This window comes from Taudactylus pleione, unplaced genomic scaffold, assembly GCF_031769625.1.
Source record: "Taudactylus pleione unplaced genomic scaffold, aTauple2 ptg000139l, whole genome shotgun sequence".
NCBI lineage: Eukaryota > Metazoa > Chordata > Amphibia > Anura > Myobatrachidae > Taudactylus > Taudactylus pleione.
In genome coordinates this window covers 6,270,198-6,291,217 of record NW_028284541.1, presented here as the reverse complement: position 1 = coordinate 6,291,217, position 21,020 = coordinate 6,270,198, and the positions used below count along the sequence as shown (strand labels likewise).

At 43.5% G+C, this 21,020-nt stretch overlaps 1 protein-coding gene across 1 annotated transcript in view; it reads right to left on the bottom strand.

Annotated features, from left to right (window-relative positions):
• The window catches only part of PRKCH (protein kinase C eta), a 204,083-nt gene that overhangs the window by 18,584 nt on the left and 164,479 nt on the right, over window positions 1-21,020 (bottom strand). The gene's annotated exons all lie outside the window — the stretch shown is intronic.

The window sequence follows — 21,020 nt, the reverse complement described above, 5'->3', positions numbered from 1 at the left end:
GGTGGCCGCTACTAGGGGCACTGTATGGGGGGGGACTACTACTGGGGGCAATGCATGGGGGATTACAACTGGGGGCACTGCATAGGGGGATTACTACTGGGGGCACTGTAAAGGGGGGATTACTACTGGGGGCACTGCATAGGGGGACTACTACTGGGGGCAATGCATAGGGGTTTTACTACTGGGGCCACTGCATAGGGGGGACTACTACTGGGGCCACTGCATAGGGGGGGCTACTACTGGGGGCACTGCATAGAGGGGACTACTACTGGAGGCAATGCAGGGGTGGACTACTACTGGGGGCACTGCATAGGGGGGCTACTACTGGGGACACTGCATAGGGAGGACTACTACTGGGGACACTGCATAGGGGTACTACTACTGGGGACACTGCATAGAGGGATTACTACTAGCGGCAATGCATAGTGGGGACTACTACTGGGGGCACTGCGTAAGGGAGACCACTTCTGGGGGCACTGTATAAGGAGCACTACTGGGGGCACTGTATAAGGGGCACTACTGGGGGCACTGCATAGGAAATTTGTTGTACTGTACATGTTCAGACTGTGTTTTTTTCCTGTAAATGACTTCTGTTTTGCTGCCGATAGCCAACACCCCCCTTCCCTGGCACAGCTTCCACCGATAGCATCCCATCCCCTGCAGAAGATTGTTTAATAGGGGCCCCAGTGCATTGCCTTGCCCAGGGCCTGCACTGCTGTTAAGACAGCCCTGTTAATAGGTGGCCACTAGTGGTGCATGCCTAATGACAGCTACAGTCCGGCTCCGCCCCTGAAGATGTTTGCAGAATTTCCTCTCCGGGCCGCTCCCGGGTAGGAGTTCTGTAAAGTCAGCAAGTATGGTACATAGGTGTTCATAAAGAATGCAAGCTCTCACGAGCAGGGCCCTCGTCCCTCACGTGTTTCTCCTCCCCCTACTTATAGTATCATTTACTCCTAACTCCCCAATTGGCACCTAACACTTGGTTGCTGAGGCCCTGCTGCTTGTGTTAAGCAGTAATGTTTATAAACCACGTCCTTGTCCTGCATTGATTTGTATTACTATTAACTTTTTCTTGTGTGCTCATTTATGTACTGTGTAAGGCGCTGCAGAACCTGTGTGTATAAATAAGGGTTGATGATAATAATAATAATAATAATAATAATAATAATAATAATAATAAAGGACAGGTACAGGCAAGTCTATAACTTCACAAGTATACATAATTATAATCATCAGACAACAGAGGGAAAGAGGGCCCTGCTCACAAGAACTTATATGCTAGAGGGGCTATGGGTGGACACATAAAAGATGGGAACAGTTTGGTATTGCTGGAGACATAAGGCGAGCGTGTTAAGCTTGGGTGAATACATGAGTTTTGAGGGCGAGATTGAATGCATGGAGTCTGGGAGAATGCCTGATAAGAGTGTGGGAGTGAGTTACAGCGATCAGGAGAAGCAAGGAAGAAATCCAGGAGGAGGTGATCAGGGAGGGGGAGAGGCGGCAGTCACTGTAAGATCAGAGTGGAAGGGCCTATTGTTACATATTAGTTACTGTATCCTGGGCAGAGTATTGCACGTATCCAATCCCACATGCAGCATTTCTATGCATAAAGCTTGGTACACACTTGGCCGACCCAGACGGACATTTTGGTAAACTATACGCGCTTACCAATCGGACGCGCTATATGTCTGGCCAGACATCCCAACTAGACGGGCATTTAAATTTGCCCGCCCAGTTGTGATGCCAGTGTCGGCAGTTCCTGTGGCCATTGTACGGGTGGTTGGCAAATGTACCAAAATATTGGCATCAGCTGTGCTGCAGGACCGACCTGATATGTCTTGTAAACGACGTAGTTCACAGATATATCATCTGTACACACGGACAGATGCACTATGCCATGTAATTCCTCAGCTGTACAAAAGATATCGCATAGTGTGTACCCAGCATTACAATCAGAGGCACAGCAGAAGTCTGTACAATAAAAAAGTAATTACAGAGTGCAAATAGATGCATGTACCTTCAATTTACATTTTAAAGTTACATCAATTTACTATATATTATACAAGTATATTTGTGTATGTTATGCAATTTCTTCAACAGAAAGTCTAAGTACATTTCATTGGAAATGAGCTATCCTTCTGTTTCCATGAACTCTGTGACAGGCGAAGCAGTACTACGCTAGGCCCTGTTAGCAGGCACAGGATAAATAACATCTGCTGGTGCTCAGAACAGTATGGCTGGAGGAGCACTTTAGAGGGCTTCTAGGGAGCTATGGGACATTTCTCATCCTGAATAATGGCTCCTAGTCAGTCTGTGGTATTCTGGTCTGTGGTCACTGGTATATTGGGCAGATATCCCAGACTTAAACCCAGGGCTCAAGGCTTGAGGCACTGGGATTGGATTGGAGTTCTGACCTTGGAACCAGGCACAAAGGATTATTTTTCTCTCCATAAACTGCATTCCAGGAAAATCTCTTTCACACCTCACCACTTTCTCATCAATCATATTTTTCTTTGCAGCAGCCTCATTTTTTCCCCCTTTTTGTGTAAGAGTAATGATTAATGAAACTGCTGCCTCATGCAACGACACGTTTTTCACACCAGCAAAAAAAATAAAAAATCAGACTAGTTACTCATAGAGAAGGCAACATGAGGAGGGTCACAATAGGCACCTTGTTACCTCAGCTCTCTTCTGACGGCTGAGCAGCATAACTTTATCACTTGACAAGGCAGAAGGAAAACCGTTTGGTCTTTGTGGATCTTGTCAGACCTTCTCCCACCCACCCTCAGATAATACTATTAATGTACAGCAGGCTCGTGGAAATACGCATTTTCCAGCTTTTCTGTAATTAGTATTATACCAACAAGGGCGTTTTTAGCACAGCTCCACCAGGTCCATATAGAGAGAAGTCTGACCAATGCTGCTGCCCAGGGCATGAGGTAGATACTGCACTAATGAGGGGTGTGAGATACAGACAGGTGAGATGTGCTGCTATGAGAGTGTAGGAATACTCCAGTCCCTAAAGAGCTGTGCTGCAAAGTGGTCTATTTGGGTATCTCAGCGCTGCTTCAATTAGAATTAAGGCCCAGATTTATCAATGAGTGATATTCTTATCATCGCTCGTTACTAATCTTAAATGCTGCACCAACCAATCAGCTCCTGTCATTTGTTTAAAAAAATACAGTTAGGAGCTGATTGGTTGCAGCACAATTTAAGATTAGTAACAAGTGATAAGAATTTCACTCATTGATTAATCTGGGCATTAATATCTATACATACTGTGCACAGTGTTAACTGGCATAAATCAATCTAGTGAAATCCAGCAGTTAAATTCTGGATAGTGTATTCGATAGACACTATCCATACGGTATGTTGATATAAACAATTCTGGATAGTGCATTAGACACTATCAATACAGTATATTGATATAAAAATGCAATTTACCATAGGTCAGGTGCAATATAAAATGTCATTTATGAAATGTCATTTTACTATTATTGCTATATATTTATACTGCCATTATCACTGTTGCTTATAATAATTTTTATCCTGTACATTTTAGAGTACTATTTATATACCAATGAATAAATACATTTTATATTGCACCTGACCTAAGGTAAATTGCATTGTTATATCAACATACTGTATCGATAGTGTCTAATACAATATCCACAATTGTTTACATCAATATAGTGTTTGGCCCGAGCAGCTAATGCCATCTGAAGATGGCTTTTGCCTCACTTTACCTATTTTATATATATCCTCCAGCCTAGGGCCATAGAGAGTTGTGGCGGGCCTTGGTACTGTCAGTGGGCGTTGTCTAATGTAAGGTGGCTTGGCCAAGCCCCTATACAAAAAAATAGTAGCGCGCTCCTGAGTGGGACGTTGCGTACCTTTCAGCCAGGGGCAAATCCAGAAGGGAGGGTGCGATCAGTGTGACTGGCAGCAGCAGTGTTCCTGACGCCATCGCAGCCAAGCACACAGCAGCATGTGATGGGCTGGGGCAAAACAGGCTGCTACTGCCGCTGACAGGTAAAAGAGGGAGGGTGGTTGGCAGACCTGCCATGCCCCTCTATCAAGTCCGGGCAATTATTACCCCCCTGAGCACCGGTGCCCCTATGTTTTGACCCTACAATCACTTTACCTTGTGACTCTCACAAACCCACTTTTCCTCTTGCTCTGAACCTTCTTCCTATTTTTTTTCTATAGATTGTAAGCTTGCGAGCAGGGCCCTCTTACCTTTATGTCTCTCTTTTACAACCCAGTCTTGTTCTATTAATGTTGATTCAAATTGTAAAGTGCAACAGAATATGCTGCGCTATATAGGAAACTGTTAATAAGAAAAAAAAAAATCATCTTCTGCTCTCCTCAGCTCTAACCTTCTTTCTCCTCCTCTTCGAAAGTTGATGGAGTCCTGGCGGCTGCGGACCAAACCGACATGGGCGAATGGAGGCACAATTGTTCCCAATGCTACATAAGTGAATATGTCAGGTAAGTGTTTTGATTTTAATAATTTTTGCTGGTGTACGGAATTGGAATCTATTGACACATTTTTTAAAAAGCCGTCAACCAACACAGCAAATCGCCTTAGAGGTTTTATGCCATCACCCACAACGTGATCTACACTTTTATCTAAAGCCTGAACCAACTTGCCGAACACTAAAAGTGTTACCATCGCTTTGGACTTTATTCCAATTTTAAATCTCGTTGGACTGGACCAGATCTACACACCGTGAACATCTGAGGGCTCCAAGCTCTGCACATAGAATCCGTATGCTAATAGGACCATCCCTCTACCGGTGAAAAGCTTTTGGTAAATATCTACCTACTGGACAGTCCTAGCTCTAATAAGGAGACTGAATTTCACATTCTATTCATTTTATTATTGAAACCGGAAGTATACATAGGAACAGGCTATGTTCATATGGACAATCACTAGGGTGAGGCATTTTGCTCATATATGACATTTTAATTATTGTATGCATAATTTTTATATTAAAGTGAATATATTTATATTATCTATATAATTGTGTATTCAATTTAGCGCTACTATATTGTATTATTGACACATTATGAGCCCAATTCATCAAGCTCAAAATCCCAATAGTAAATGTGCTCATGGGAGTTACAGGTGTACGCTTATTTTTGTGATCACACATAATATACAGTAGTTGTATACGCCATGTAAAAGGGCTTACCCAGTACGAGCCCCTGAGTGTTATGTTTCTGCAGTCAGCTAGTGATTCTGAATGGAATGTAAGATAGAATGCAATTTGTAGCTTTCAGCTAAGGAAGCATTACAGATGGAGGCAGCAGATCTGGATTTGAAACGTATTACATGGTTATGTAACAATGCTAAATATAGCTCCCAGCATTCATAGCAAAGATTCCAAAGAAATCTGAAGGAGCCAACACAAGCTGGACAATGGCAATCAACAAATCACAGGGGAAAAAAAAAACATTGCATACAAATATCATCTTATTCTATTTTAGATAAGCCATTATATAACAGCTTGCTAGGCTGTATCACACACAGGCTGGATGTGCTGCAACCCAGCAGACAAAGTACAGCGCCAAAGAATGGACAGCTATAAACAGTTCACAGAACGCAATCGGGATCATGCATTAGCTATATTTTATTTATGAAATAAAAAGTTAAACAAATGTTTTCGTTTAGCTTTAAAATGTACTTTTTCTTCAAGATTATAAATGTTCTTTATTATATACTTTAACATTGGTGTTTGCTGAAATAAACAACTGGAACGTGTGATATGAGCGGTTTTGCAATAAGATTGGGAACTACTGAAATGTAATGTATATGTCATTGAATATTTTATTTATTTATTTATTAACAGTTTCTTATATAGCGCAGCATATTCCGTTGCGCTTTACAATTGGAAACATTGATAGAACAAAACAGGGTAATAACAGACAGACATAGAGGTAAGAGGGCCCTGCTTGCAAGCTTACAATCTATAGGGAAATAGGCATTGATACACAAGGATAGGTGCTATATATTGCAATTTGGTCTGGCCAGAATGCAGAGTTTCTTGGTGGGCTGCATGATCCAGTCACACAGGAATGTCGGCAAAATGTCAGGAGTTTGTGAAAGAAAGACAATATGTGAGGTTATGTGTGGACTGTGAGAGGGGATGTGATAAGACATGGAAGCTATGAAGGTTATGTGGTCGGTTCTGGAATCTGATAAGCTTGTCTGAAGAGGTGAGTCTTCAGGGAACGCTTGAAGGATTGAAGAGTAGAGGTAAGTCTTATTGTGTGTGGTAAGGCATTCCATAGAGTGGGTGCAGCCCGAAGAAAGTCCTGTAACCGTAAATGGGAGCAAGTAATGCATGGGGATGAGAGACGCAGATCTTGTGCTGAGCGGAGAGGTCGGGTTGGGAGATATTTTGAGATGAGTGAAGAGATGTATGTTGGTGTAATTCGGTTAATGGCCTTATGTGTAAGTAACAGTATTTTGTATTGAATACGGTAGAAAACGGGCAACCAATGGAGGGACTGACAGAGTGGGGCAGCAGACGATGAACGTTTGGCAAGGAAGATAAGACTCGCAGCTGCATTCATAATGGATTGTAATGGTGATAGCCTGTTTTTGGGAAGACCAGTAAGGAGACTATTGCAATAGTCAATGCGGGAAATAATGAGTGAATGGATTAGTTTTTGCAGTGTCTTGTGTGAGATATGGTCGAATTTTGTATATGTTTTTTAGATGTATGTAACATGATTTTGAGACAGATTGAATGTGGGGAACAAAGGACAATTCAGAATCAAGGATGACACCAAGGCAGCGAGCTTGTGGGGTGGGGTGGATTGTTGAGTTATCAATAGTGATAAAGAGATCAGATTGGTAACGGTTATTGGCCGGTGGAAATATAATTAATTCTGTTTTAGAAATATTAAGTTTCAGGTAGCGAGATGACATCCAAGATGAAATGGCAGAAATACATTCAGTGACACGGACCAATGCAGATGGTAATAAATCTGGAGAGGATAGGTAGATTTGAGTATCATCCGCATACAGATGGTACTGAAATCCAAAAGAGCGGATTAGTTTGCCAAGAGAGGTGGTATAGATTGAGAATAGCAAAGGACCTAAGACAGAGCCTTGCGGTACTCCAACTGATAGAGGTAGCGAAGAGGAGGCAGAATCAGAAAAACGAACAGAAAAAGAGCGATCAGATAGGTAGGAAGAGAACCAAGAAAGGGCTGTGTCCTTAAGACCTAGGGATTGTAATGTTTGTACGAGAAGAGAGTGGTCAACAGTGTCAAAAGCAGCAGAGAGATCTAGAAGAATTAGAAGTGAGTAATGGCCTTTAGCCTTGGCAGTGACCAAATCATTTACTACCTTAGTCAGTGCTGTCTCTGTGGAGTGCTGGGAACGGAAGCCAGACTGAAGTGGGTCCAATAAGTTGTGGGTGTTAAGAAAGTGTGTGAGGCGGGTGTAGACAAGTCTCTCCAGTAGCTTGGAGGGGCATGGGAGCTGGGAGATAGGACGGTAATTAGAGAGAGTGTTAGGGTCAGAATTTTTTTTTTCCAGAATGGGAGTAATCACTGCAAGCTTGAACAGTGATGGAAAGATGCCAGTAGAAAGAGAGAGATTACAGATTTTAGTTAGGGTTGGGATGAGCACAGGAGACAGAGCTTTACTAATTTGTGAGGGTATATTGATCTAGAGGAGAGGTAATAGAGTAGGAAGATGAGAAGAGTGTAGATACTTCATCTTCATTTGTGGGGTCAAATGAAGAGAATGTGCCAGAGGGTTCAGGTAGGGAATTGAGTAGGTCACTAGCTGAGGAAGAGAATAACATTTCATTTTGGATATTATCAATCTTGTCCTTGAAATAGGAAGCAAGATCTTGTGCACAGATAGTAGCAGGTGGCTTGGGTGAGGGAGGGGTAAGAAGCAGTTTAAATGTATTAAAAAGTCGCTTGGGGTTAGAGGCTTGAGCAGAGATAAGAGATTGGAAATATATTTGCTTGGCAGTGTCCAGAGCAGTACGATAAGAGTTGTAGATAGACTTATATGTGAGGAAGTCACTTGGAGTGCGAGACTTTCGCCACTGACGTTCTACTTTACGTGAGAGTTTTTGTAGATGCCTTGTTAAGTTAGAATGCCACGGTTGACGTCTGAGTCTACGCGGAGTGTAATGGGTAGCTGGAGCTACTTCATCGAGGGCTTTTACTAGAATCTGGTTTAGCTGTGATGCAGCAGTCTCAGGAGAAGTGAGTGCAGAAATTGGTGAGAGTTGTTGTTGTAGAGAGGTAGATAGTTGTTGAAAGTTAATCACATTAATATTTCTGCGGGTTTTAGGAGGTTTGGTTGATTTCACTGACATTGAGGTTGATGTAATGGAGGAAAGTGTGCAGGTGATAAGATTGTGATCTGAGAGAGGGAAAGGAGCATTAGTGAAATCAGAAACTGAGCATAGTCTGGTAAATACAAGATCAAGGCAGTGGCCCTCCTTATGAGTAGAGGAGTCAGTCCATTGGGAGAGGCCAAGAGAGGAGGTTAGAGAGAGTAGTTTGGAGGCATGAGGAGATTGTGGACTGTCAATGGGGATATTGAAATCACCCATAATGATGGTGGAGATGTCTGAGGATAGGAAGTGAGGGAGCCAGGCTGAAAAATGTTCCAAAAATTGTTGCGGTGGCCCAGGCGGGCGATAGATAACAGCAACTCGCAGAGAGAAAGGGGTGAAAGTCCTGATAGAATGTACTTCAAATGATGTAAATGTGAGTGAAGGTACCTGTGGGAGAACTGTGAATGTGAAAGATTGGGAGAGTAATATTCCTACCCCACCTCCTTTACAATTGCCAGGCCTGGAGGTGTGTGAGAAGTGTAGGTCACCATGTGAAAGTGCAGCAGGGGAGACAGTGTCTGATTGTGTGAGCCATGTTTCTGTTATTGCCAGAAGGTTGAGGTTAGTTGAAATAAAGAGGTCATGGATGGATGTTAGTTTGTTGCAGACAGAGCGTGCATTCCATAAGGCACATTTTAGTGACTTGGATGGTGAAGGGAGGCACGCAATGTTTATGAGGTTAGCTGGATTTATAGTTCGTTGAGGGTGTGGCATGTGGGTTGGGCCTGGATTTGGAGATGTGTCACCAGCTAATAGAAGCAACAGGAGCGAGATATAAATATATTTGTGGGATTTGACTGAATGTTTGTTATGGCGAGAGGTTGTGGATGTAATTGTCAATGTGTTTAGATAATTTAAAAGCTCATATGTGTTTGTAAGAGAAGAGGAAAGTACTGAGGCAGCAATATGTACAGAAGGATGAGCTGCAGGGAGAGTAAAGGATGTAGTAGTCTTAGAGATGATATTTCCTTTATACCACTAGCCAGAATGCTCAGAAAAACAGCATCATGTAGCAGCAGCTTTTATTTAATGCACAGACATCAATAGCGCATACAAATATAAAAATATATATAAAAAAGTAATTAAATATAAACAAATTCTTATTATGATAAACAATTGGAGTTCAGCTCCATTGTGTAGATTTAAAAAGAAAATAGGAATATATCTATTACAACAAGTATATTAATCTAAAATGTAATGTTCCAAAAAAGATGATAATTGTGTGCTTTTGAGTATAAACAGTTCAGTTATAAAGTCCAGCTAGTGGATGAGTGAGTACAGGGTCGGACTGGCCCACGGGGGTACAGGGAAACCCCCGGTGGGCCCCACTGCCTGAGGGCCCACTCCCTCTTCAAGAACACAGGTTCCAGACTGTGCACCTGAATTATATATTATACATTATACATGCACATGACTATGGTGTATTTTCTACAATGCATTGCTGTTATTAATCTGGTACACTATCATGCATGCACTAGCAGTATTTACTATATATATTTTTTTAGAGGGGCCACAACCATGCACTCTCTAATGGTTATGGCTAGCCACACCCCTAAGTATGGGCCCCTATCGCTGCTTTCCCCCGGTGGGCTCTTCATGCCCCAGTCCGACACTGAGTGATGTATTACCCGATTGATGATACAGCCGGTCCTTGCAAACCTCAATTAGCAAGGCACCCTCGCAAAAGGTATCAGGTCGATGGTAAATCTCAGCTAAGGTAACATCCAACAGGTACTGCTGATTTGGATTTAAGCAGGGAAATTCCATTGACCCGATACCTTCTGTGAGGATGCCTTGCGAATTGAGGTTTGCATACTCATCCACTGGCTGTACATTATAGCGGAGCTGTTTATACTCAAAAGCACCCAATTATCAGCTTTTCGGTGCCTATTAACTGAACTATTTACCAATGGACATTATTGTCCGGATTTTCAGATAATTATTTTGACTCTGCAATTTTTCTTATCACAATAGGTCCGTAGTGACCATATTAATGATTACAACTGGTTAATGTGGATTACAGTACTTTGAGTGCATGATTTATTTTCTTTTGACTTCTTTTACTGTTTATGGATATTTATATCTTAATATTTATTAATAAATACTTCATTTTTTTTAAATCTACCAAGCCACTGGATATATCTCAATAATTAATATTTAGTTTCTTAGTTTATTGTTGATTTATACCCTGAAGTGCTGTTTTCTGTGTGTATTGATCACGTGTATTGATCACCAGGATATTGACACTCTCCTATAAATAGCTGCTGATTGACAGGCACCGCTGTGGTTCCTTTGTTTGTTTCTGTCATCTATCTAGTCTGCATATACATTTGTCACTACCCAATAATAGTATTTTCAATTATTTCATCATTTTGTGAATAAAATCAAAGCTATATAACATATCTATTACTTTTTTTCCCCATTTCACATTTTGTATGGGTACAATTATCACTAAAAGGATTTTCACATCAGTGAATATTAAATTCACAGTCTACTTATTACAAAGAATTATTGCTTAGTGGCCAGCTCGTAGGAGACTTATATATGCCATAAAATATCATATAATGTGCAAGGGTTTGTTTACTTGTTCTTTAAATGTTCTCTGCTCAAGATCAAAGCTGATGCGTGGGGTGGAAAGTAACATCTGTAATATCTCAGCAGGCAAGATATGTAGAAAATGTCCTGAGTAACAGCCTGTGGCTACAAGCCGCACAATTCAACATCTTCGTGGTTCTGACTTCATGAAGCAGGTTGCAGCAATTATTATGGATGCTCCGTTTGGCTTAACAACATGGCAGAGGGGGAGATGTACTAAGCCTTGCAGAGAGATAAAGTGGACGGAAATAAAGTACCAACCAATCAGCTCCTATCATTTTTTCAAACACAGCCTGTAAAGTGAGTTAGGAGCTGATTGGTTAGTACTTTATCTTTCTCCTCAGCTTAGTACATCTCCTCCAGAGTCAGAGTTGTCTGCTCTTCAGAGTTAAGATTACAAACTGGACAAATGGACTTTGCACACGTTGTGTGCCAGCCCGTTTATAGTTTGTCTACATTGCTTTCTTAAATACCCTAGCTGCAACTCTTAGGGACACATCCGCCTTGTAATAAAAAGGGAGCAGCCCCTGGTTTCAATCCAGTACAATAAACTACTGTAAATTCTGTCCCCTGTCAAACATTTGGTAATCAGCCTCGGCATTGACGCAGCCGTTCTGGGTGTCAGACCTACTATGACGGCTCAGCAAAAGGTTAGACAAACCGATTTCACCATCAAGTATCAGTACATACTACTATCAGCTTCCTCTCTCATACGGATTGCCAAATACAGACAACTGCCAATGGAAGACTAGCTACCCTCTGAAGTCATATATTGCTGCTCAGCAACAGAAAACAATTCAGTTCCTTAGTAAAATGACTTTTGGTCATTACTAGAAATATGCTGTCAAAGTGAATTTGCCATAATGGAATAACTTAATCCCCCGACTAGTAAAACGGAATCGGTATGATATCCCGGCTGCCGCATGGCCGGGAGTCTGAATCCCAGCAGCGGCAGCCCGACAGCGTTGGAAATCCCAATTGTCCCAAGGTAAGTATGTACTAACCTTACCCTCCTAACCCTCCTTAGGGGTGCCTAACCCTAACCTCCCCCCCTGTGCCTAACCCTAATCCCCCCTGTAAGTGCCTAACCCTAACCCACCCCCTTCCCCGCTGACTAAACCTAAGTCCCCCGGGGGGTGCCTAACCCTAAGTCCCCCCCGGGGGTGCCTAACCCTAACCCTCCCTCCCCCTAGCCTAACCCTCCCGGGGGGTGGCTAACCCCAAGTCCCCCCCGGGTGCCCTAAACCTAACCCTCCCCCCCCGCGGCGCCCGGCATCCCTTCGATCGGGATGCCAGGCGCCTGTCTCCCGGCGTCGGGGAAATGTCAGGCTTCTACATCTAGATGCCCGGCATTTCACCCTCGCCGGGATATGACAGTCGGGAAGCCGGCTGCTGGTATTAAGGCTTCCCGATTGTATACCAGTAAAACAATGGGTTCCCTCCTCTGCGCCATCCCAGCTGCCTGCTGCACTCCATTATATTGCTGACAATTGCTGTGACTGCTACTGGAGATAAAAGGTCTGACATATTAAAGATCATTAAGGAAAATGCCAAATGTGAGCCACTTGTAACATCTATGTCATTTATTTGCAGACCTGAGCCCAAAATCCCAGGATGTTTGTTGACATCTGCAGGTCAGCAAACATTTGTATATGAAGAGCGTTAGCATTTGGTGCATTAATGCAGCCAAATGCAACAATGATGTGTCTCTCTGCAGGACATGATTTAAATGAGATTGAAGGGGCATTTAGTGGGTGCTCCACAGGGACAACAGAGTGAAAAGAACATCTTCCTTTACAAAAAAACTTGAATTTGGCACACCCCAGGAGGTGGTGCAAACCAGACATAGGGGTTTATGGGAATCGGTATGATTTACCGCCGGATGCAAGGGGGTGTGCCTAACCCTAACCCTCCCTCCCCCTAGCATAACCCTAACTTCCCGGGGGGTGCCTATCCCTAAGTCCCCCCGGGAACCCTAAATCTATCCCCCCCCGCGGCTGTCTGCAACCTTTGCTCAGCATCCCTTCGATCGACGCCTGTCATTTAACCCTCGCCAGGATAAAGCAGACGGGAAACCGGCTGTCAGGATTCGGACCACCGGCTTCCCGAATGCATACCGGGTTTATGCAATAGGTTGCGACCTCCAGCCGCCGGGGGAACTCCTGCGAGTCTTCCTGTATTTTTAAAGCGGCAATCATTTTAAAGGCATCCGCGGCCAGTTCTGTCTGTGTTGCTGCGGATCTCCATGTCAGAAGCTTCAGCACTGGATGATGAGGGAAAGGAGGGGGAGCGATCACCGTCCGTACAGCCACCACGTTGTGTGTTTGTTTTCTACCTGGATTAGATCACCCCCTCGTCTCCCTCGTCGTCCAGTGCCGATGCATGTGACTGAGAGCAGCAGAAGCACAGACTTGTAATACACTGTACTGAGAATAGAGCAGGGAGCCAGGAGGAAGGGACAAGCCGCCTCACAGGTGTCTCTGGCCCATAGGGTGCAAAAACATTTCAACACACATTTTCTTTTTTTTTCCTAAATGTGTCTACTAGTTATACTGTAGCTGATCAGAGCTGTATCCAAGGGGAGTAAAAATATACAACTGGATGATATAAAGGCACTGTTGAAAAGGCAAGTATACACAAGGGCATACCCAGCCAATAAAAGAACAGAGAGCAGCAGCAGCAAAGACTTTTGACAGACAGCTGGAAAGAATCTGTCAGAGCCCTCTCTCCCACTGATCAGGTGTCACATACAGCACTTGTCCCACACACCACACACATTTTATATGAGGGGGGAGGAGGGAGGGGGCGGGGGACAATCCCTTACTTTGCCTGGGGTGCTCAGACACCTAGATACACATACACCCTATCAGGGTTGGACTGGCCCACAGGGGTACAGGGGAAATCCCCGGTGGGCCCCACTGCCTAAGGGCCCACCCCCTCTTCAAGGTGTCAGGTTCCAGACCTCAAATGATACATTGTTACTCTAGCAGATGGTCAGTTATGTGGTGGAGCAGTACCACTGATCAATATGGGTGATTGGTTCCCTTCTATACAATCTACACATATTGATTAGCCAAGCATTTTGGGTGACTGGCCACAGCCCCTCTGATGATAACCACACCCCTTAAACATGGGTCCCTACCACTGAATTCCCCGGTGGGCCCTTCACGCCCCAGTCCGACACTGCACTCTATGCTCAGTGAAGTGTTACAACTGGAATAGGGAGATGTCAGACAGGTGCCTGCCTAGCTGTTGTCTAAAAATGTTATCTACCATCTGGGGTAATACTCTTCTTTCCAAGAACTGTGTAATGCTGGCCAGAAAACCTTAGCGCTCAAAAAACCTCTGTTATAAATGAAACAACCTGCAGCAGCTCTACAATAGGGGAAATTGAAAATCCCCACATCAATGTGCAAAAAAATATCTAAAACTGCGCTAACATAAGAGCATAATATATAGAAAATTAATGAAAAATTATTGCTATTAATTGAGGCACATATAAATAAAACACAATTAGGCATATAAACAATATAAGCATATAAAAAAGAAGAATAGAAGACAAATAGTTACTGCAGTTTTAGTAAAATATAAGAGTAAAATGCATATAGATGTAAAAAAAAACAAAAAGTGTTCTTTATAGCTTACGAGGATTCTGTGTCCAAACCAGCAAACTTGATATCATGCATAACTGTGACCAGCGGTTACCTCTGCAACAGTGTATCCAGCGGTAGTTCCATATAAGACGAATATCTTTTACCTGCTCATTTAGTTACAGATTTGCCCGGTTCCAGAGATCAGATTCCACATAATAAAAGTGTGTATCAGCAATATATGTAGTAAGCCCTGAGAGCCTGATTCAGCAAGGAATGCAGTTGCTTATACGCACACAATAATGCGTGCTGCACATGCGTCTGCGTTGCAGTGTGCGTACCCTTCACTGCGATGGCCTTGCTTAGGTTGTGATCCGCTGATATTAGCAACTGTGCTGCGTCCGTATGAGCAGAATAGCGATCCTTGCTGAATCAGGCCCAGAGTCCGGAATTCGGTGCAAAAAGCAGGGATGCCTGTTAGAAATATAACCATCTTGTCCCTCGGTATGTACAGTATGTGGGTAGTTGCAGCTCAAAAGGCCCGCTGGCTGACGGGTCTGGTAGGGGCTGTACAGCTACAGCTCGCCGCAGGAGGTTTAGCCAGTGATTAACAGACCCTCAACTGTTGTGGTGGTTTTATCCACTAAAGGTAGTAATAATCCGTCTGTACAGGATTCTCCATAAGGTGCTTGGCTGGTACAGACGAAGCAATCCCCAAAATATCCGTAAAACACAGTATACTTCAGTAGGTGAGGGCAACAAGTTACGTCCCCACCTTGGGACTTTTTCAGATTACAGTCAGGAGATTCACTTTCTGGCGGCTAAATGCTCAACATGCTAAGAGGCAACATTTATGATGCGCTGCAAAAGAAAGTGGAAAAAGTTCTATATTCTGACTACCCTAATAGGGTACAGACTAGATGATATGTCGCCCGATTTGGTGGATGGGGCAGACATATTGTCCACGTCGGCCAGTGTGTACCCGCTATGTAGCAGATGATGCACACTCCTGCAGGCAGGTCAGACGGACGATACCGTCAGCATGGCCCCCACTGTTGCTCCGGGCATTGGCAAATGTGTAAGCACTTGCCGATGCTGGCACCCTGTCGGATCTCGTCGCTAACGAGGTTGGTACACACTAGACATTGTCTTGTGTACCAGCCTTAACAGAGGAGAACCTCTATCTGTCAATGGTGAAACAAAAACCCCTGTCCACCTGTACAGTGCTAGTTATGAAATGCTTATTAGACAAATATTTGTATTGATCTCAGATATACAGAATATAAACTAGTTATATCACCAATGAGGCACTTTCCCAAACACAAAGAAGTCCATATTGTCTATTGTGCTATTCCCTTCATTGCCCACTTCTGAACCTCCTAAAGTTCTGCTGTCCTTCTTATAAATATTTTATTGATATATAGATATGAGCCGCCGATCACATAACTGCATCCCATGAGATAGATATGAGATAGATATGAGATAGATATGAGATATATGAGATAGATAGATATGAGATCGATAGATAGATATGAGAGATAGATAGATATGAGATCGATAGAAGATAGATAGATATGAGATCGATAGATAGATATGAGAGATAGATAGATATGAGATCGATAGATAGATATGAGAGATAGATAGAATGTAGCTAATGTAAGGGAAAAAAGTTACTTTGTCTGATATATTCTTTGTATTACTACATTGACTCAGGCACCAGGTAGTATGTTTTAAAGAAAGAGTTCCCACTTTATATATATATATATATATATATATATATATATAAATAAATACACGCACATCCTTTAGCATGTTCACATATGCAGCCCATATGTTCCATCCATTTTTCAGGGCAAAATGTATATATAATGTTGACTATATATAGTGTATTCTGAATTGTTATACATAGAGAATATGAATAAATGGGTGACAATCAAAATTGGAATCCTCTGAATATCCTGGACTTTCCTGTTACCTTTTGCCTGAATTTCCTGCTTTTGTTTGTCATTGGTGGAGCTCATCGTATCTTTTATAACCTGTGTGTGTTTAATTCATTCATCTGTTTCTCTCCAGTTTACAGAAGTCTGTGTGTTGCATCAAGGTCACCCTGTCCTGAAACATTGCTCGTCTCTGCATCTGAATATCCAGATTCATTTCTCTGTACTCATCACCACTGTTAAACAGATGGTGCAATATGTACTGTATATTTTTCACATAACTGTATATTAACAAGTGTGAGGTCAGATCATCTGTGATTCATTTACCTTCACTTAAGCTTGGCGCATAGCCAGCCTCCCCATCTCCTCTATCTTGCATGGATGTGGTCAGAGCAAGGTATGCTATCTCTCCGACCTTAAGGCTTTCTGGGTACTTTGGTGGCAATGCTATGAACAGAGCAGGACAATTCTAATTTAGGACTGGCGTCTGAGCTTTCAGCTTTTCAAGTACTCTGTGATTTGACACACTGGGAAATACAGCACAAAATACTACAGATATGATGAGCAGAATACTGTAGCTGTCATTTTAGCAAATGCTGCTCACCAGCTCCCTACTGCTGACACGTTAGGTCCAAGGAAAAGGGCCAACATACACAGTCCCCTCTAGTCCAAGAATATTGATTAAAATATACAGGAAAGTTGTAGAGCTCCCATTTCTAACACCAGGTAGTGTGATTTTAAGGGGTCTATTTACTAAGCAGTGTTAGGAGACAGAGTGAAAAATGACAAGGTGCCAGCCAATCAGCTCCTAACTTTCATCTCACAGGCTGTGTTTGAAAAATGACAGTTGGGAGCTGACTGGCTGGCACCTTATCACATTTCACTCTGTCTCTTAACACTGCTTAGTAAATAGACCCCTAAGACTTTTTCAGAGCAAAATGTATATATAATGTTGACTATATATAGTGTATTCTGAATTGTTATACATAGAGAATATAAATAATTGGGTGAAAATCAAAATTGGAATCTTCTGAATATCCTGGACTTTCCTGTTACCTTTTGCCTGAATTTCCTGCTTTTGTTTGTTTTGTTGGGTTATTTTTTTTATTAAAGGAACTGTAGATGCCAAAATTGTTTCCATTCCCTTCCCCCTTCACTGTTTCACTAGAACATGATCTGATAAGTAGCACTCCGTATGTTAACTGCATGGCCCTCTTATCAGTGTATCAGTGATCATTACTGGTCTACATCATTAAAGAGAGCTGACAGAGAGCAGAGACTCCTGGCCATCTATGTACTTAGCATATTAGTCAAGTTGATTAGCATACTGGCCAGGTGGGGATATGCGAGAGGCTTGTTCAGTAGCACTTTAAAAATCTTCCATAGCACTATACACATTCTTCTTAACTGACCAAATTTGCAGACTCTTAAATGACTGGCTCCTATGGGCAAGTGAGTATGATTTGGCACGCAAAGGCAAGTTTTGGGTGAAGTGCATGGATCCAGGATTGGGCTTATTTGGCTCTAATTTTGCCTGATAAATGTTGGTAAGTATGCTATACAATTAGAGAGAATACACATGCACATACATACAAGCTAACTTAAATTCACAGACACATACAGTATCCAAAAGGTAGGTTTACCCCTAACAATAGGCACTTTTTACAAAAATATTCACAACAAATTTAGGGCCTGATTCAGACCCGGTCGCAAGCGCTGAGCGCTTGCAACCGGGTTGATGGTGGCCCAGAGCGCATGCGCACGATGGAGCCGGCTCCATCGTGCGCATGCACGAGACCCGGATAGCGACGGGCAATCCGACGCTCCGGGTCTCGCACCAAAGGGGGCGTGCTGTCCATGTTGAGTGACAGCACGCCCCCTTTGGTGGGCGGGCCGGGGGGGGGGGCTGCCCAGATGGAGGCATTCCCATGAGAATGCCTACCATCTGGGGGCGGCCCCACTGACATCACTTGTGATGTCAGTGGGAGTGCTTTCGGCTCTGTTTGAGCCGAAAGCTCTCTGGGGCTTGCGGCCAAGAGACCCTACCACAAGGGTCTCGTCGCAAGCCCGATGGTCGCAATGGTCTTGACTATCACGACCATCATCCTGGCCGCTCCACATAAAAAATAAAATTAAAAAAAAGACGCTCTGAGTCAGAGCGAGCGCTCTGTCAGAGCGTTCGGCTCTGAATCAGGGCCTTAATCTCCTCTGTATCATTACCAGACATAGGAAGTTATGCAAATATATTGCCCAAATTAAGCATGCAATATGCAGCCGAAACTATAAAAAATCTGCCAAAACATATGGCAAAAATTTGAAGTCAATTATTTACTACCACTTTTACCTTTCTTTCTAATGCTGGGCATACACTATACAATTATATGTCCATTCTGGCTAGTTGGAATGAAAACCTTGTAATGTATGGGAGCAAATGACAGTCGATCATATGGTTTTAAACACTGGAAAACAGACAAAAAAACAATTGTTCAAATTGGTTAAATTCATATGTTTTAACTAATTTGTATGAATGTCTATTTTTGTCTGTTTTCCAGTGTTTGTGAGCAAATAGTTGATTGTCATTTGCTCCCATACATTACCAGGTTTTCATTCCAACCAGCCAGATTGGACAGATATCTGACAGATAATTGTATAGTGTATGCCCAGCATTATATTCACCCATATTTAACGTTCAGTTAAGTCACTAAATGATTCAAAATAAGTAATAAAAGCAAACATTGGCCATGTCAACAGTGAATTGGAAAAAAATGTAACCAAATTATACGAGTTTAATGGCCTCGAGTATAGTTGTGGCACAATTGTCAGCTCCAACTCGACGCCTGTCATTGACCATACACCGGAAGACCGACGCCCGGCATCCTGAACGAAGGTAAGCCGGGTGCGGACAGCCGCGGGGGGGGGGTTAGGTTTAGGGTTCCCGAGGGGACTTAGGGTTATGCACCCCCTGGGAGGGTTAGGTTTAGGCTAGGGGACGGAGGGGTTAGGGTTAGGCACCCCTGGGGGAAGGTTAGGTCATGCCTGCCGACATTTAGCTCCCTCCTTCCGGGAGGGAGCTGTCGGGCTTACAGGGCTGGGGGCGTGACGCAGACAAAGGGGGCGGGGCCTGGCATATGATGCGGCGTTGGGGCGGAGCATGGGGGCGTGACAGCGCAATCGCGTCATCGTGGCTCCGCCCCCTCTTCACAATGCTGTGATTAATGGCATTGTGCAGCCGGGGGCGGAGCCACGATGACGCGATTCAGCGCGAATAGCGTCACCGGCCCCCCTGCTGCCGGGGTTTTTACATATAAGCGCGCAGGGGGGTGCGGACACATCGCCGGGGCCGGGAGGATTGCCTGCCTTCCCGGGAGGTCGGGAGCGGCACCCGATTTTCGGGAGGCTCCCGACCAAATCGGGAGGGTAGGCAAGTATGACTTAGGTTTAGGCTGCGGGGAAGGGGGGGGGGGTTAGGTTTAGGCACTTGGGGGGGAGGTTAGGGTTAGGCACCCCTAAGGGAGGGCTTGGGGGGGAATTAGGTTAACGATACTTACCTTAGGGACAATCGGGATCGTCACCCTTGTCGGGCTGCCGCTGTTGGGATTTGAACCGCCGGTCATGCGGCCAGCGGTAATACCTACTACTCCCGAATATTTACCCCTTTCAGACATACAGCAAAAACCCCGGGTTTTTGGCAGTGAACGTGCATCAACCCAGGTTTTTGCTATGTATGGACAGAAACGACCTGGTTCGAATTCCTGGATCCACGACCCTGCTTTGTACCAGGGGTTTTCCCAGGTGTGAACCGGGTTGCCTCTAGTGTGAACGCATCCAACCTGGATTTTAAGACCTGGGTTTTAGGAAAACATTGCCTGTTTGGTGCGCCTGCAGATGACACCAACCTCAAAGGGCCCGGACCACATGACAGGAGAGCAAACTAATTTAAGGGTGTATTATATTATGTTCAACATTTTGTATGTTAAAATTTTGTCTATGTATAGGCCCTAGGTTTTAAAGATAGCCATTCTTGACTACAGGTAGCTTAATTAGTACCTCAGTCAATTTGATTCAACCTCCAATGCTCAACCATGGATATTTCTTAAACCTGAACTGTTGGGGTGTCTTGAGGAGCATGTCTGGGAACCTCTGCACTAGTGCTGCATATCTAGTAACCAATTAGTGATTAGCTTTTAGCCACTTGTGAAACAAACAATTAAAGCAAAGTTCTTATTAGTTACTGTGGTCTTAGTGCAGTTTTGAACCTTTGAGCAATGGTGTAAAATGACCCTCAGTGTCTGCCAAGCTATATGTGTGGTTTTGTGAAATCCTGCACGCCGTGTCTGGCATAGAAGGTGGAAATGGGACTTATTACATAGTTATTAACTACACAATTCTGTCTGAAATCTAAAGCATTATAAAAGAAATTCTATGCAAACTGCTGTGCGGCTGAACACGTATTCAGTGAACTAAGACATACAAATGAATTCCCTTTCTATGAATATTATCCCTTGGGAGAGGGTGGAAAC